The sequence below is a fragment of the Amblyomma mixtum genome, chromosome 10 (genome assembly GCF_055824585.1).
Source record: "Amblyomma mixtum isolate Tamu chromosome 10, ASM5582458v1, whole genome shotgun sequence".
Taxonomy (NCBI): Eukaryota; Metazoa; Arthropoda; class Arachnida; order Ixodida; family Ixodidae; genus Amblyomma; species Amblyomma mixtum.
The window spans coordinates 163,525,757-163,542,880 of NC_143021.1; the positions used below are offsets into that span (position 1 = coordinate 163,525,757).

Here is a 17,124-nt window from a genome sequence, read left to right on the forward strand (position 1 = left end):
ACAAGCCGGCCTGTGGTTTACCACACTGCCTGCGTGGCGCTGCAAGGCTTGCGCGCCTTCGTGTGCCGAGTGAAATGGTTCGGCGGTGTGCACTGCCCGTTTTGCGGCGTCGTCTGCTCGCGCAGATGCGCGAGCAGACGACGCTCTCGTTACACGCCTTTTGGCGATGCGGCACGCATTCTGTGCAATTAAGACAGGATTCAGCCACGAGATAGCGCCTGACGTGCCTTCGTGGACATGCACAAAAGAAAAACTTTATTTCGTCCGTTTTGTAAGGAGAAAAAAGAAAAGAAGCAGTCACAGGCCTGTACTCGTGCAACATTTAAAAGAAGTCTCAGTATTTTGTTGCTTCGCCCCTAGCAGCGAGTACGGCGGCCATTCTGCGTGGCAAGCTTTCGTAGAGGCTATCGGCCAAGGAAGAACGCGCTAGCTTCTCCCATTCTTCTTGAACAGCCGCCCACAGGTTGTCCGAAGAACACCTGTGGAGCGGGCGACGAGACAGGGCCTTCTTTATTTCATCCCATACATTCTCAATAATATTCATGTCCGCACCTTGCGGAGGCCAGTTCAACCCCATCACACACCCGTCTTCCAGCAGGCGAGTCACAGGTGCTGCGGTGTGAACTGGGCTCCGGTCGTGCTGGAAGTAAAACAAGCCGTCCTTAAATGGGCCATCCAGGGCGTACGGCGTGAGGAAGGTGTCGAGGAGGTCTAAGTATGCTGCCGCATTAAAGCGGCCGTCCAGGCGTACAAGCGGACCCAAGCCGTCTTTGGAAATACACCCCCACACGTTGACGCTACATCGAGCGCTGCTTGCAACACGATGCAGATTGGGCGCGTCGAACCTGGGTGAAGAAAGCGGAAAGAACACAACATTTTACTTCGCTGCGATTGATAATCGCGACGATAGGGGGTTCTTCTCTTGAATGTTGGCAGAATGCACTGCCTTTAGTGACCATTTCTACGAACTGCTTGCGTCCAACGCACGAAACAAGGCGCTGGTGAAACGTTTTGGGCCAAGCGCTCTCTCCTCGCTGTAGCGGAGTGCACGGAATATAAAACGTAGTTTTTGATGAAAACGCATACCTAGCCCCCACATACCATCTATAACATCTATCATGCGCTACGGGAATGTAAAGAAATGCAAACGTTGGCAGATTTTTTTGCACAAGCTGTGTAACCCCCGAATTTGTGAAGGAGTCCACCTACCTCGTGTTTCGTTTCCTCCACGCTCGCTGCCGCTGGTCCCATTTTGATGTAAACGTGGTCTCGTCCGTAAAAATGACATTCTGCCACTCTCCCACTGTCCAGGACCGATGCTCCTGTGCAAACAGCAGCCTTTTGATCCTGTTTTCTGAACATATGAAGGGCTTAATCGCCGCCACACAACAACGAAGGTCACCCATGTGAAGGCGCTCGCGTACTACATGTGTGCTGGCTGCGAGCCCCAGGTCGTTTCGTATTTCTTTCGCCGTCACCTTCGGGTTCCGTCTCGCTGCTCCAACTATACGCTCGTCGTCAGAGTCGGTCGTCACCTTCGGGCGGTATCCTCTGGGCAGATTTGCCATGAAAGCATCCGTCCGGAAAGCCCGCACAATCCTGCTCACCGACGAGCGGGGGCGTCCAGTCAAATCGGCGATTGTTTGCTGCGGTAAACCTGCTGCAGACAGTCACAATCTGCATCCGTTCCGAGATGGGTATGCCTGGCATTGCTGCTCGTGTCTGAAACGGAGGTGCGTCTTGTGTTCGCCATATATAGCTACCTGTGGCTCGGTTTCTGCTGACGTCAGTACGACCAACAAAGCCGGGGGTTATCATTTCGAGGCTGAAATAAAGAAGGCAGTTTCTCGTCGGCTACTCCACAGGTGTTCACACGAAATATGCTAGTCTTTTCTGCAGATGTTTATCATATCTACGAACGCACATAAGGCGCTATCTCGTGGCTGAATCCTGTGTCTTAATTGCACAGCATGCGTGCCCCATCGCCAAAAGGCGTGTAACGAGAGCGTCGTCTGCTCGCGCAGATGCGCAAGCAGACGACGCCGCAAAGCGGGCAGTGCGCACCGCCGAACCATTTTGCTCGGCACACGAAGGCGCGCAAGCCTGGACTTACACTGGTAAACCACAGGCCGGCTTGTTGGCGACCGGAAGGAGCAGTTCTGCTTTTTAGATATTCTCGCCCTCGCGCTACACCACAATGCAGCACCTTGGTTCCATGAGCATCCACGGGTGGCGCTGCATGCAGCGACGGCCACGCGCTGCGAGTGTCCTATTTCAATCCGTGAGTACTGTACCTCTCGATGCCTTTTCTTTCGACATGTCAATACGAAATGAAATGGGGAGCGCTGAAGAAGCAAAGGTTGTGAGCCCGCTCAAGTCTGTGCCGCGTGTTCTGGAAGCGGCAGGCAAAAAGTGGGCATTCTCTGCGGAGGGGCAGGCGGCTGAGAGTCGACCGAGCGAAGAGCGAGCAGCGAGCGTGCGAGTGCATGTGTGAGTCTTGCGCGCGTTGAGGCAACGGTCTGCGGCTGGACGGAGCGCATTGAGGCTGGACTGCTCCAGCTCGGGTGTCGGGTTACTCTCAAGCAGGTTATAGAACCTGTTTGGTTGCGCCAGTTACACTTCGAGAAAAACGTTTTGCGAGACCGGCACGTTTTGTGCGTGCATCGGCATGCGCCTTTCACCGCACTTAGATGTCTCAAAATTCAAAAACGGCACCGAAGACCGAAATGCCGCATTTAGACATTTATAGGCAACAAGTGCGGTTAAATAGGTAGTATTTAGTAAACAATAACAAAAAAGGCAAGCAACTACAAAACCCCCCGTTTAGGCCTTTATAGGCATGTTTAGGCAAATGACTAAAGTTTCGGGCCCTAACTATCACTTTGCTGCTTGCGGACGAGGTAGTTGGTTCGAGCGTTCCGATTAGCTCTCCCGGCAGTGCCTCCTGTCTAATTGCGTGCTGCGGTACAAGCATGTGTTAGTAGCCAAACACGGATATCTTGCGGTAGAAATTACTCGTATTAATTGCGGCGTATTCAAGACATATCTGCCGTGTCAACGTTTCTTTTGTTGCGGGATTTTCGTCGAGGCTAAAATCGTGGTCGGCTGTGATGGCGCGGATGTCGATTCAGCCGACCCTGACGGCCGCGAACCCATTCGCGACAAAACTTGCTGCCAACCAAGGAGGGCATGTGCACCATTGCGGTGGTGCACTAGGGAAAGCAGGTGAACGGGCTCTCGGTAAAAAGTAGCGATGCGCTAATGTTGGAGGAAGTGGCGATTGCACTGGCTGCCACCCACTCTGACGCAGCGTACATAATGTCGGACTCGCAGCAGGCCTGCCGAAATTACGTGCGGGGTAGGATAGCGCCGCTCGCCCGCAGAATACTATTGGCATTTCAGAGCAATTCGAATTCGGCTATGAGTAAAAAACATATAGTATGGGTGCCCGGTCACCAGGGAGTTGAGGGAAACGAGGCCGCTCACGCGGCTACCCGAGCGTTCCTTCCCCCGGGTTCCACTCAATTCCCCGGTTCTGCCGCGGCTATCATACCGATTCCGCTAATCTCTTACGCGGATATCACAAACCATTTACGCCTCTGCAGGAGGGTACTCCCGGCACCCGCCAAGGGTCTCGACAGAACCGAGGAGTGCCACCTCAGACGGCTCCAAGCCGGGTCTTTCTTAAATCCCGCCGTACTAAAACACGTGGACCCGACTTTCACGGGCAGGTGCAAATTCTGCGGGCAGTATGCTGACTTATACCACATGGTGTGGGCCTGCCAGTTAAATACAAATGTAGCAGTTATAAATCAGCCAACTAGGGAGGGCTGGGAGGCGGCCCTGTCCAGCTCGGACCTGTAGGCCCAACGGGCCCTGGTCCAGAGAGCACGGGCAGCGGCGGCAGCCAATGGCGTCCCGGAATAGGGACGGCCACCCAGGTCAACGTCCATCCATAGCTTCCCTTCCCAATTCAATACAGTGCTACAATAAATATTTTCTCCTCCCCCTCCTAGCATCGAAGGCGAGTCTGATCACCTCAAGCGATGTCGTGGGAAATGATACGTATTTGGACCATTTCTACCCAACAGACTGAAAAATGCGTCACATCGCAATCGAGTACTCCTCCTCGTTCGACGCTATGTTATCACAACTGGCTATGATTTCTGCCTCCCCCCCCCCCCCCCCAAAAAAAAAAAAAACAGAATGCTGCCTGCTCTGAAAGCTACGGTGCCTCGGAGATATCAGAACGACGATGCGTGACCGCCGCTCGTGTACAGCTACTTGCTTGGTCATCAGGACCAGCCTGCTGCGCCTGACATTTACCGGCCATGCCTACTACAAAAGGACGTATCGCCGATCGCTTCTCGTCGTTTGGGCAGCAGAGGTTGCGGAAAGCAGCGCATAAAGACCCTCATTCTCCTGAACTGCTTCATTCCGGTTAGTGTGTCATGTTTTTTGTACGTATTGTTAAGGTATTGACCTAATCTTCTGCTGCTGGCACTGCTGCCTAAACTACTCGTAATTGCAGGGACGGTTGAATGATGCCGTCTTGTGCCGAGCTTACAAAAGAAATTCAGTCGCTTCGGGTTGAAATGGCCGTGATGACGGAAACCCTAGCCACGTTTTCAGTTATCTGCAAGAAACAGTAAAAAAAAACAGCGAAACCCTTACCGAAGGAAACAAAGCACAAAGAAAAAAATTGGCAGGGGCTTAACTCAGCTATGCCAGGATATACGTAGCGAGAGGTACGGTATATCCCTGGTTACGTCTAGTTGTATTGCTTATCGTCATGACTACGTGTTAGACATTAAAGTCGAGACATGTGGTGAAGGCGGCACGTGTTATTCAACTTTATTGACCGCCAGAAAGACGGCGATGCGCTCACTTTCTGCACCGGTGTCTCCGCATCTCTCTTTGCCCTGCGCCGCTCGTTCTTCCTTGCCTGGACGGCTGACTGCCAGGCTACAACCTCGGGGTCCGACGACTCGAGTTTCTCCCGTCTCCTACGCCGCACAGCGTCGGCCCCGCTCTCCTTGGCCGCCATGAAAATGTGTTTTTTCCAACCCCGAGTCAACATCATTTATCCCCTTGCCGCGCATGCGCAGTCTCTCGGTCAGAGGCGAGGGGCGTAGGTGGGCGGCGCCGGCACCTGTGACGTCAGTCGGTGGCTCCTCTCGTTCGGAAGCGCGCGGCGGAGCAGCAGCGCGACTGTGACGTCGCTCGGTACCTCGCACATGCACACAAGTGGCGCCGAAGGCCCACAGCGAAACGGCGATGCTGCGGGTAATGTAGCTCTCGCTACAAAAGCTGTCACAGCGCACGTCTGATCTGAAGCAATACTCACGCCTAAACAACATCGAGTTGAAAGGTGTCCAACGACGCAAGGTGAATGCTGCGTGTCGATTGTTCAAGCCGTTGGTGACAAAATCGGCTGTCCCATGAACCGCTCTGACCTCGACATTGCACATCGTGTTCCTGCCAAAACAGACACCCATATTATCGCGCGGTTCCTGTAAAGAGACAAGAAAATGTAGTTCTGTCCTAAAGCAAGGAAGGGTACGCTGTCCACAGTCGATATCGGTTTCCCACAAAGCTCGGAGGAACCACTGTATGTGAATGATCACCTGACACCTGAACGAAAGCGACTTTTTGGACGTGCACGCGAGCGTAAAAAGGAAAAGGAGTGGAAGTACCTGTGGACCGATAACTGCACAAAGCCAGGAAAGCCCATAAGAGCAAGGTGTATCGTATCTCTTGTGTTGTGGACCTTGCCATCTTCTTGTACATGAACATTTATTCTTGCAATCAAACAAGATTTATTCCAAAGCAAACAGATTTCAATATCATTACCGCACCTTAACATCCGCAGCATACGCAAACATCATGATGACCTTGTAACATTACTCGCTTTATTAGACCACTTCTTTTCCTTTCTCTGTATGTCTGAGACATGGTTATCGCGAAATGATGAAAATTTATATGGCCTGAGAAACTGTCTCAGAATACTGGAATCGTGACACTTGTTGTGGTGGTGGTTTGCCATGTTTATCAGATGTGATTTGAACTATGTCCATCGCCGCGATATTTCATTTAACGAACTTCAGTGCGAATTGATTTGGCTTGAATTTGAACACTCTGTGCTGCCATTTAAGAACCGCAAAACTATAGTTACCTGCGTCTATCGTTCACCGTCATCATCTTACATCGAGTTTTCTTCTCAGTTACAAATAATCTTTAATACTTCGGCAATTGAAAATAAGAACATAGTAGTATGTGGTGACATAATTAATATTCTCAATCCTAGCAGCTCATGCTGTTCTGAATATGTACAATGTAAGCTGAGCTTTGGCTTTTCATCTTTAATTTTTTCTCCTACTCGATCTGACAGAGCTGTCTCGAATACATTAATTGATCATATACGGACCAATACGGATGTTGGTTACACACCAAGAGTAATCGCCTGCTCAATTACTGATCACAACCCCACTTTTTATGTCTAGGTTCGACAAACAAAAAGCCCCGAAATAATTATAACAAAGCATCATTTAACTATGAAGAATTAGTCGAGTTTATTCGCCGCATTGATTAGAATTCTGAGTTGGAGGAAGAATGCCCCAGTAAAGCGTTCGAACAATTCTCGACAAAAATTGCCACATGCATTGAACAATGCACCAAGTATACCCCTGCTGTGAAGTGGTTTTGAACACCAAAAAATCCTTGGATTACTAATTCGCTGATCTGTTTTAAGAATAAAAAAATGATTTATGCAAAAAGCTGAAAACCCAACCTTTTAACAATGCTATGCGATCTCGGTATAAAAAATATTTCAATATACTTCCGGCGGTGCTGAAACTTGCAAAGCATAATTACTATAAAAAATCGCATCTTAAAAAAGGGAAATGACACTAGACGTAATTGGCAACTTATTAAGCAATTTCTAAACAATGATAGTCGGTAAACGTGTCTTACAAAGGTAAGATGTGAAAATGCGGCATATAAGAACCCTAGTTACATTGCCAGTGCGATTAGCCACCACTAACTTTTCCCAGGGTTTGCAGGACGTAACCACTTCACCTTCCCTGCCACGTTGCTCGCGCTCTTTCTACTTGCGTCCTACATCTGCAGAAGAAGTCCATCAAGTCATTAAATCGCGCAAAACAACCGGTACAGGATTAGATTCTATTCATCCTTCTAAAGTGAAGCTCATTTCAAAAGACATATCCCGAATTCCCGTCATTATAATTGACAACATTTTCAAGCCAGATGTCTTTCCAGACTTTCTTAAGGCTAGTAAAATAGTCACCGCTTTTAAGACAGGCAATCGTAACTGCATCAATAATTACCGTCCCATCTGCATTCTCTTTTTTCAGCAAAGTAATTGATACGCTATTGTGCACGCGGATAATAATTTACCTGACGACAACTTTTAGCTCCTCAACAGTGTCCTTCAGACCAAGTTATTCAACTGAACTAGCGCTGATAAATTTCATTGATAATGTCAGACAAGGCATTGACAATAATCGTTGGAGCCATTTTCATCGATTTAACAAAAACTTTTGACTCAATTACCCATCGCCTACTTCTTCAAAAACTACAATCATTTGGAATTTTCGGCCCACCTCTTCAGTTCATACGCAGTTATTATAAGTAACCGATCACAAGTTGTGTCTGTAAATGATGCTTTTTTCCACCCCTCGAGCTGTATACATAGGCGTCCCGGTGGGATCAATACTACGCCGTTACTGTTCTTAATGTTCATTAATGATATTCCTGTTGCACTAAATCACACAGGATACGTGTTATATGTGGATGATACAAACTACAAACATTTACACTTCCCACAAATCCACCACCACACTTCAGCAGGAACTCAACATAGACCTAAATAATAGTAGCCAGAGGTGCAAAAACAATGTTGAAAATGAACCCCAGAAAAACAATTTTCATGTTATTTCACTTCTCCCACAATCATCATTTTTCCGCCATCACTGACACTTAATAACCATGCCCTGCCTATCTCCGAAACTTTCAGATTTCTGGGCGTCACTTTAGATTAATCGTACAACGAAACAGCGCTGACGGACGGGACGGAAGAAGAGACACACATGCGCCGACCTTCCGTCTTCCGTCCCGTCCGTCAGCGCTGTTTCGTCGTACCACTCAACATGAACTAACCAGCCCAACTCAGCCCTCTCGTTGGGTCACTTTAGATAAGCACTTGAAGTTTCATCTCCTCGTTCAATCCCTCTTCCGAAGGTTTCGTTCGGCATTCATGTAATAATCAAAACACGTGCATACTTTCAACCGCACATCATAAGTTCATTATATTATGCATATATCCATAGTCACCTTAGTTACTGTTTATCCTGCTAGGAATATATATTTCACACACATTGAAAGACTTAGCGCCTTCAACATCAAGCCATCAGGCTTTTGTCATTCAGTTCGTTCCATGCGCACTCTTCACCACTTTATCGCAGCTTACGCATACTTCCACTTCAACAATCATTCGCTGTAAAATTATCCGTCATTACGTACGAGCTATCTAGTCATTATGCTCATATTTATAGTTTTACTGATCAGCTTACAAATACTAATACTACTAGGTTTCAACAGCGTAATAATCTTTTGCTAGAGTGAGGACTAACTATGGAAAATTTACCACAATGTTTGCCGCCATATCCTGTTGGAATATTCTACCATGTGAAATTAAAGCGTCGTTTACTGTTCACTCATTTCACCATCGCATTAAAGAGCATTTTACTTATTTATTTATTTACGTGATACTGAGGACTTTTTTGGTCCAAGCCGGGAAGGTAAAATCAAATTACAAGAAATGGTTACAGTGCATTGAACAAATAGCAGCTTAGGTACATACTGTCACCGACAAACGGGTGAAGAAATAGCCCAGGTTCTAATTAGACGAGGTGGGCGTGCCAGCCAGCAGGCAGCTCGAGCGAGGAAGACGACATGGAGGAAAAAAAACTGAGGGAGCGTGACGTCACGCGGCCAGCGTTCGCAGGCCGAGTGTTTATGAAGTCGTTTTCTGCCTCAGTTTTTCGCTCTCCGAGTCTGTCCTTTATGTTTTGATTCTGGTACGTTTTAGTGCGCGCGTATGCGCGACCCGCGGCGCGGGCGTCTACAGCAAGGAAGTTGATCTACAGTCAGTCTGCCGCGCTAATCGGCGCATGCGCGCGCGCAGCGAAGCTAGACTTTACCGCACGCTATAGGGGACCGCAGCTTCGCAGGGGGGCGCTGCGGACGCCAGTGAAATGCGCCCTCTCAGACCGACTCCGCATTTTTGAGCGGGCAGACCGGTCACCCCTCCCATTGAGTAGCTGCGCGAGCGCGCGCTTTCTCCTGAAAAAAAGCCAGTTCTGCACGTACTTTGCACGCGTTGGCCAGCCTGCAAATCTCTTTGTGCAGTCCCGAGCTTTTTCCCTCGTGCTTGAACGCTGACGAGCTTCAGAGGATAGCAAAATGTACAGGGGCGCTAGAAAAAAATGCGGACAGCACGGCGCCCACGCGCTGCGCAGTCGGAATTTATCTTCAATGCGTTTTTATCTCGGTAGTAACAAAAAGACGCTAGAGAGGTACATTAGCCAAGTATAAGCGTGACGAAAATAAATTCCAACACCGGAGCGCCTAGGCACTGCGCTGTTCGCATTTCTTTCTGTCGCTGCAGTACGCTCTGAGATGTGGGTTAAAAAAAAATAGTGGACAGTGAATTTTTTTTTTCGCTGCGCAAACTTGAAAAAAGAACTGCTAGTGGATCAGGCCATTTTTGCACGTCCTGGTGTCCTTGCAAATCTGGTCTCGCAGTCGCGTACTTCTTCCCTCGTGTCTGTGCTGACGGGCTGCAGAGGATTACGAAAATGTACACCCTAAGATGTGGGTTTAAAGAAATAGTTGACTGCGATATTTTTTTCCGAAGCGCAAACTTGAAAAAAGGAAAACTGCTGGTTGGTCATGTGCACTCCGTGGAGCAAATTGTTGAAGAAAACATCGTTAGCGTGACGGCTAAATGTGTGCCACAAGTGACTGACAACATCACTTACAACGTGGAATTCGAAGTAAGTACCTTTTATTTTTCGCATGGTTGTTTTCGCAAAATAATTTCTTTTGTATGGCTGAGCAGTTCGGTGCGCGCAATTTTTGTTACGTTTTTTGCTGAATGATGATGATACTCATTGAACATAAAATGAAGTGCCCTTAAGGAGATGCGCGAGGCTGAAGAAAAAATTAAAACACACACGAAATTCGCCTACTAGCTGCTCGCGTATTGTTAACAGAAAAAAATGCTCTAGACTGGGTAATCACTATCACTTAGATAAACGGTTGGTATATTTATTTTAATGCCGATTAGAGATCACGCGCATCCCCAAAACAGTTTACTTGCAGAGTAATCGGCCTTAACTGCTAATTCATGCGCAAGCAAACATTTTGACTTTTTAAAAAACTGCTTTCTTTTATAAATTCCATTCTTGCAGATGAAAATTGATCCTTGGATTATAAGAGCAATTCCTCGTCCACTAAATGTTATGTTTCTGTGTAAAATTTCGGGAAATAAATGTGCCTGTATAAATGATGCCATATTTTTTTTCAGCTTTCATGGTCTTGCCCTCAAAAGCAACAGCTTATAATAAGCAGCGGAAAATGCACTTGCAAGGCTGGAATTCAAGGACACTGCAAGCATGCCGCGGCTGTGTGCTTATTCATAAATAACCACGAGGAGCAGTCCTGCACAAACCAGCCACAGGAATGGGGAAAGCCGAGGAGCAAGAGGCTGAAGCGTTCGGCAGATCTGGAGAAACTGCTGTCAAGTAAGTGTGCAGAGCCAGTCCCTTTCAGTTGTTTTTTTTTATTAGCACATTTATATAGTTTTGTCGGTAAATGTTTCTCACTCAGACAAGCCTCATTATGGTAGTACATTTATTAGCTTGCTTTTAATTTGTACACACAGACAGTAATCTCATTTTATATTCCCCGCTTTGAAAACAGGTGAAAAAGCGATTTGCCTGGATCTGAAGCCTGCTTCTCGCACCATCCTGCTCAACTACCCCGATGTTTGCCCACTGAAAGAAGTGGTGGAGCTCTCAACATTACATGCCGATGAATTAATCTGCAAAGAAGTCCTCGACGATGTTATTGACAGGGCTTCAAAATCTGTTGAAAAAGAGCTCTTAGAAGAACTTTTGTCATCAATGGCGTCGAGGCCAATATATCACCATCTCACTATCCTGGACGATGAAACCACGCAGCCGAATGACTTTTCGTCAGAAATGAGTGCCGATCAGGCAGAAAAATACGAAGTCTTGATAAAAATCCATGGGAATGTTGCAGACCTGGCAATTCTTACACAGGGCCAGGCGAACTGTGCACGGTATTGTGGACTCTAATAAATCGAACTTATCTCATGCCCGGTTAGGTGCTATCCACACGGCTAATATTTCTTACATTTCCCAGATGGCATGAGGAAAGGAGACACCGGCTCAGCAGTTCGAGAGCCCATACAGTCGCCACAAAAAAAAGTGATGAGGGGCTCCAAAGGGCCGCCGAGCAGCTGTCAAAATCTACGTTCTACGCAAGTGCAGCAATGCGCTATGGTTTGTTTCCTCACAACACGAGTAATTGCTAAAAATAATTAAATTACGATGCAAACTTATTTTCTAGATGAAATTTTTAATACATACCTATTTGCTATTTGACAGGCACAAAGACAGAAGGTGAAGCCCGGCAGAGCTTGGAAGGAAAACTTGAAACACGCATTTTCCAGGTAAATATTTTCATTCTTTTGCAGTACATGCATTCAATGTGCTCATTGCAAATTTTTTGAGAAATGACCTTTGCCATCTCGGGTTTTTCAGACTGGACTTGTGGTGCTGCCGCAGCAACCCTGGCTCTGCTGCAGTCCTGATGGGCTAATAAGAATGGGAGGAGAAACAGTTCTAATTGAAATTAAATGCACATTTAAATTTAGAAATACACAATTAATAAATTACGAAGACCGCATTTGCCACCTCCCATATCTCACATTCATCGACGACATCATCACACTCAAGAGGACACACCAATATTACACACAGATACAAGTGTCATTATATGTACTAAATTTGCAGAAAGCCCTATTATATGTATATTCGCCTAATCAGTCAGTACTCGTAAAAGTTGTGAGAGACGAATTGTTCCTTTGGGAAGTTATTCCAAAGATGGAGCGTTTCTACTTTAAGTTTTTAATTCCAGCGTTGTTTTAACATTTCAATGTGTTTTTTTTTACTTTCTGGCTGATGAAATGTTTCATGTTTTTACTCTTTTATCCTTCTTTGGTTAGGCTTTGGTTTATATGGGTTTAACGTCCAAAAGCGACTCAGGCTATGAGAGACGCCGTAGTGGAGGGCTCCGGAAATTTCGACCACCTGGGGTTCTTTAACGTGCACTGAACTCGCACAGTACACGGGCCTCTAGAATTTCGCCTTCATCATAATTCAGCCGCCGCGGCCGGAACTGAACCCGCATCTTTCAGGTCTGCAGCCGAGCGCTGTAACCACTGAGCCACCGCGGCGGTCTTTTATCCTTCTTCTGAATCTGTTGTTCGATATTGAATACACATGTTGTAGTATAGTGTAAATATTTGTGTATATATGTCTCTGCATATTTGCGTGCGTTTTTTTGCTTCTTGGCTGATGAAATGTTTAATGTTCTTACTCTTTTATCCTTCATCTATTGTTAGATACTGATTACACATGTTGTATAGTGTAGATATTTGTGTATATATATGTATCTGTATATTTGCGTGTGCTACCTCCACTACAGCGCCTGTTTCTTTATTTTCCCCTCCTCCTTTATCCCTTCCCTTACGGTGCAAGTTCAGTGTCCACCCAGATATGTGAGACAGTCAGTGCCACCATTCCCTTTCCTGAAAAACCAATTTTATTTTTTTTATTTTCTTTAGCATGAGGCTGTGTATGAATAACAAGTTTGTTTTCACTATTTGCGAAAAATGGGGCATGCCTAAATAAAAATTTATTTGCATTTTGTTCAGTGGGGATTGGTCTGTGTTTGAATATTAGTTCATGTGAACGTAGCTGAACAGGTCGAGCTGAAAAAATATATCCAGACCATTTCTGAAAAATTCTCAATTTTGCTGTTTTATCACTACATGCCTGACGAGCTTGCAGGCAGACTTTTGCATTGTAGCACATGTGATTCCTTTCATTTTCATTAAAATATACCTGTTATTCGTGCGGTCAACTAGAGGTGGAGGTAGATCACGTAAAGTAATGCACTTTTACAAGCATCTTAAGATACATATGCATTCGAGTTTTATGCTGGGATCATGCATCTTGCATTTTTTGCCAGCACAATAAAGATCATTCTTTATTAAATCTTGGTTGCATTGTAAGGAATACAGCTGCTGTGGTCAGTAATATGGTAAGTATCTCCAAAGGTTGCTGCTTGTGCAACAGTAAGAGCTATGAATGGCTTAGGAGTTTTGATGTGTATGTGCCCATTTCATGGTCAAAGTGCCATTTTTGTCAGGCCCAAAGAGGGCAAGTTTCAGCAAAACATTCCAACAATTTTTATACCCTTTTATTTTCTGAATGTTGCAGTCTTTTGTACAGGGAATCGTTGAAAAATGCTAAAGCCGGAAAGGTTATTTTTTTATTATAGGTGGCTGCATGTTCACCAGAGCAACACATACAAAAATTACTTTGCTCATCTGGGGGACCAAGCTGAGAGGCACTCTGTTGGACAGGATTTTGTAAATTTTTACCCGCTGAATCGCTCGTTCGACATGAATGCGTACTGATGCAATCTAGTAAGTCTTATCCATGTCCTCTGCAGACAGCTGACCTCCCGCAGAATTAAATGGCGGAATGAGCAGAGCTGCACCTTTTCCTTCTACACCTGTCCAAATGGTAGGGAATCCTTTGTCACTTAACACCAGATCCCCAGGTTTAATTAGCTCCAAAAATCCGGAGTCCTGAGTGATGAAGGAATCTGTCTGTCGCCCTCCATACACTTTTGACACAAATGCAATTAATCCATTGGGAATAATGCCTACAAGAAACTTTATAGTGTAGCCTCCCTTATAGTTAGAGTATAAAACATGCTGACAGTCTGGGTTTGATGGCATCTCCGTCCGGATTTCAGAGCAGTCTATTATAAAACTACAGTTAGGGTAGTTGACTTTAAATGGAGGTGGCATAGACATCCTTATAACCTCTCTTGATGGCACATACACCCATTCCTGCAGCATCACACTTAAAATATCAAGTGTTTTCTTGAAAATAGATGATGCAGTCCTTTCACCTACTCCAAATATAACTGCCAAGGCGCTGTATGTTAGCCCAAGCCGAAGTTTAGCCAAGAACAAGCACAACCTGTCCTCACGTGTGACATCTGTGCTTCTGTACCTTGAAGTAGGTAGCAAGTTCAACAAAAGGCTAAACATTGGCAATGTAACACCGCAGAGATCTTGCAGTGCTTCCTGATTTTCTTGCAGTGACGTAAAACCTTGAAAGCCACATCCTCTCCGCCAAATTCCATCCGTGCTAGTGACCTTTATAGGTTAGAATGAACATAAGCATTAGAAGCGAAACAAAAAGGAAAACTTTGAGCAGCAGTAACACATATCTGCAATTCTCAGCATTAAATAAACACCTGTTTCAATAGAGTTGAAAGCAGAACAGGCAAAAAGAAGAGATGAAAAGCTCAATGACAGTTATACCTTATTAGTCTGCTCGATATGAGTGACTTGAGTGGATGCTTCCACACAATTCGTCATTGACAGAAAGATGCTCAGGCTCCCAGTAGTTGAAGATTCTGTTTGGCATGCCTGAAAAAAATTGCAATTGCTACAGATGTTTTTGGTATGCAAAATGCTTTGAAACTAAAGCTAGGTAGAGCAAACATCACAGGGACAACTCAAAGGCATTTAGGTTGTTTACATCTCGGCATTGCAAAAAATACCAGGTTCTTACAGCGTCAGTTTTCGTTTTTGCTAAAAGATCAGTAGAATAAGGCTGCCGCTCGTCAGTTTCACTTGTTGTCACCCCATCATCTTCAAGGAAGCCATCACAGTCCATTTTGTGCTTGTAATCCTCTTCAGTGCTCTCTGCATCGTCAAATGTTGCCAGTGTCACTGATGTAGACACTGCAGCTGACAGTTTCAGGCAAGTGCTGCTTTGTTACACTATCCGTCTTTGATGAAACGGCCTGATTTAAACGCCTCTGCCACCTGCATTGGAAAAGAAATACAATAACGCACAATGAAATATTATAGCTGTGCATATTTCTGCAGGCATTTATGTAACAACCGGCATATTCCGCCATGCACAGCTGCATGGTGTTATAATGAACCACTGCTTCTCTCAGCATGCATGCACCATAGCCTCAAACGCCTACTTAAAGCAAATGTAAATTAAATGATTTGTTCAATTGCTACTCATACCTTTGTGTGCCTTCTTGTGGTGGTGCTTTCTTCCTGTATTGTGATGTAAAAATACTTGGAACATACGATGGGTGATCCTGTAGATTACTTCTGCAATTGTCCACAAAATGAGTGCTGCAAATTCTTGCCGCCGCTGTAGGCATCCATGCTGTTCCATCTGGGCTATGTCGGGAAGGGAAAAAAATGCTAATATAGACTAAGCATACAACATCCAGTTTCAAATAGCTTGTTTTCTGTGAAACTCGTGGGGGTCACAGAAATGGTTGAAAATCAAAGAAATCGTGAGATATTAGCCGTCAGTTTTTGTCTTATTAAAAATGTATATTTCGAAATGAACCTGAAACACTGATAGGGAAGCATGTTTTTCGTATCAACTTCACTGTAGAAGGCCCGTTGTGCAAGCCATCGGCGTTTCTAACACACTGAACCCTTTAAAGTTTAAACGGGGATAAGAAAATGAGATTGGTAAACGTTAATAATGCTATGACCAATTATTACTAATTTTAAATGCAGTGAACGAACTTAGGAAAATGACCCGGGCGTCACCCGCAGGAACACTGAGGTGGTCACTGACTTTGCCTCACACGCGTCTACATAACAGCTGTTGATGTCAGTCCCCAAATAATGATTTTTTGCATTATCTGAGGGGCGGAGGGTTTTTCTGATAAAAAAAAAAGATTCGTTAGCGCGAGCTCTACTACTAAACCCTGCTTAGTGAATCACAACGAAAACTGGTTAGAAATAATACACGTCTAGCACACCAAACACGTTTAGCAAGAAAAAAAATCTTACTTGACCCTGCGCACAGCAGTTATCCAGGCTTGGCGTGTCTCGGTCTCGTACCATTTTCCAGGAAATCGGTAGAATTTCACTGCCAGCTCTCGGCCCTTGGTGTTCAGAGAACTATTGTGACAGCCCACTACACAACAATAAGTTTCTCCACTCTTTGAACGTCGCGGAACTCCAGCCATGACTTCCAAGGAGAGGCAACACCTTTTGTGCCCCGGCGAGAGGGACGGCACGTGCTCACAATGAAAGAGGGAGGGCCAGCGGCGCGAGGAGCACGCGCGTACCGGTCGACAGTGTGCTGCTCAATGCGCTCCGCCGGCGACCTGCCCGGACGGAAACGCCAAAATGACCGGCAGGGGAGAAGTGGCGCTGGTGCAGTGGAGCAAACTTCAGGTGCGCTTCCCTATCGGGGGACACACTCTCTTCTTTTTGCTATATCTTTACTTGTTAAGACTAGGCTTCAAGGTTGTCGCCGGACGCTCCCTCCTCAGTTTTTTTTTTCCTCCGTGGAAGACGACGATCTTCGATCACCTCCAATGCCCAAGGCTTGGCAAGTCCCTGCTGAAACAGTTCGGCCGCGGTACGGCGCCACTGATTGGTCGGACGGTGGCATTGCTCCCCCTCTCTGAAGGGCACCGACTCGGTGCCGCAGCAATGGGCCGCACGAAGAGAAGGGACGCTGCATGTGTCCGGCGGCAGGTGTAGACATGCCTGAAGCGCTAGCGGGCGTGGTATGGCTTCATCCGTGCGACATGGACAACTTCGGAGGTCGGCCGTCTGGAGGAGCGAACTGTTCCTTGGGGAAGGACCTCATAGTTCACCTCACTTACTTGGCGGAGTACTTCGTAGGGGCCCAAATATCGGCGCAGAAGCTTTTC

At 46.2% G+C, this 17,124-nt stretch overlaps 1 long non-coding RNA gene and 1 pseudogene across 1 annotated transcript; one reads left to right on the forward strand and one right to left on the reverse strand.

Annotated features, from left to right (window-relative positions):
• Positions 1 to 10,605: 10,605 nt before the first annotated feature.
• Positions 10,606 to 12,221, forward strand: LOC149327573 (uncharacterized). The gene is made up of 4 exons (XR_016286344.1): positions 10,606 to 10,826; positions 11,470 to 11,609; positions 11,715 to 11,779; positions 11,871 to 12,221. It is a non-coding gene; the product is annotated as an uncharacterized LOC149327573 (long non-coding RNA).
• Positions 12,222 to 13,657: 1,436 nt separating this feature from the next.
• LOC149327574 (uncharacterized) lies at positions 13,658 to 15,092 on the reverse strand (annotated as a pseudogene).
• Between the last annotated feature and the right edge of the window lie 2,032 nt (positions 15,093 to 17,124).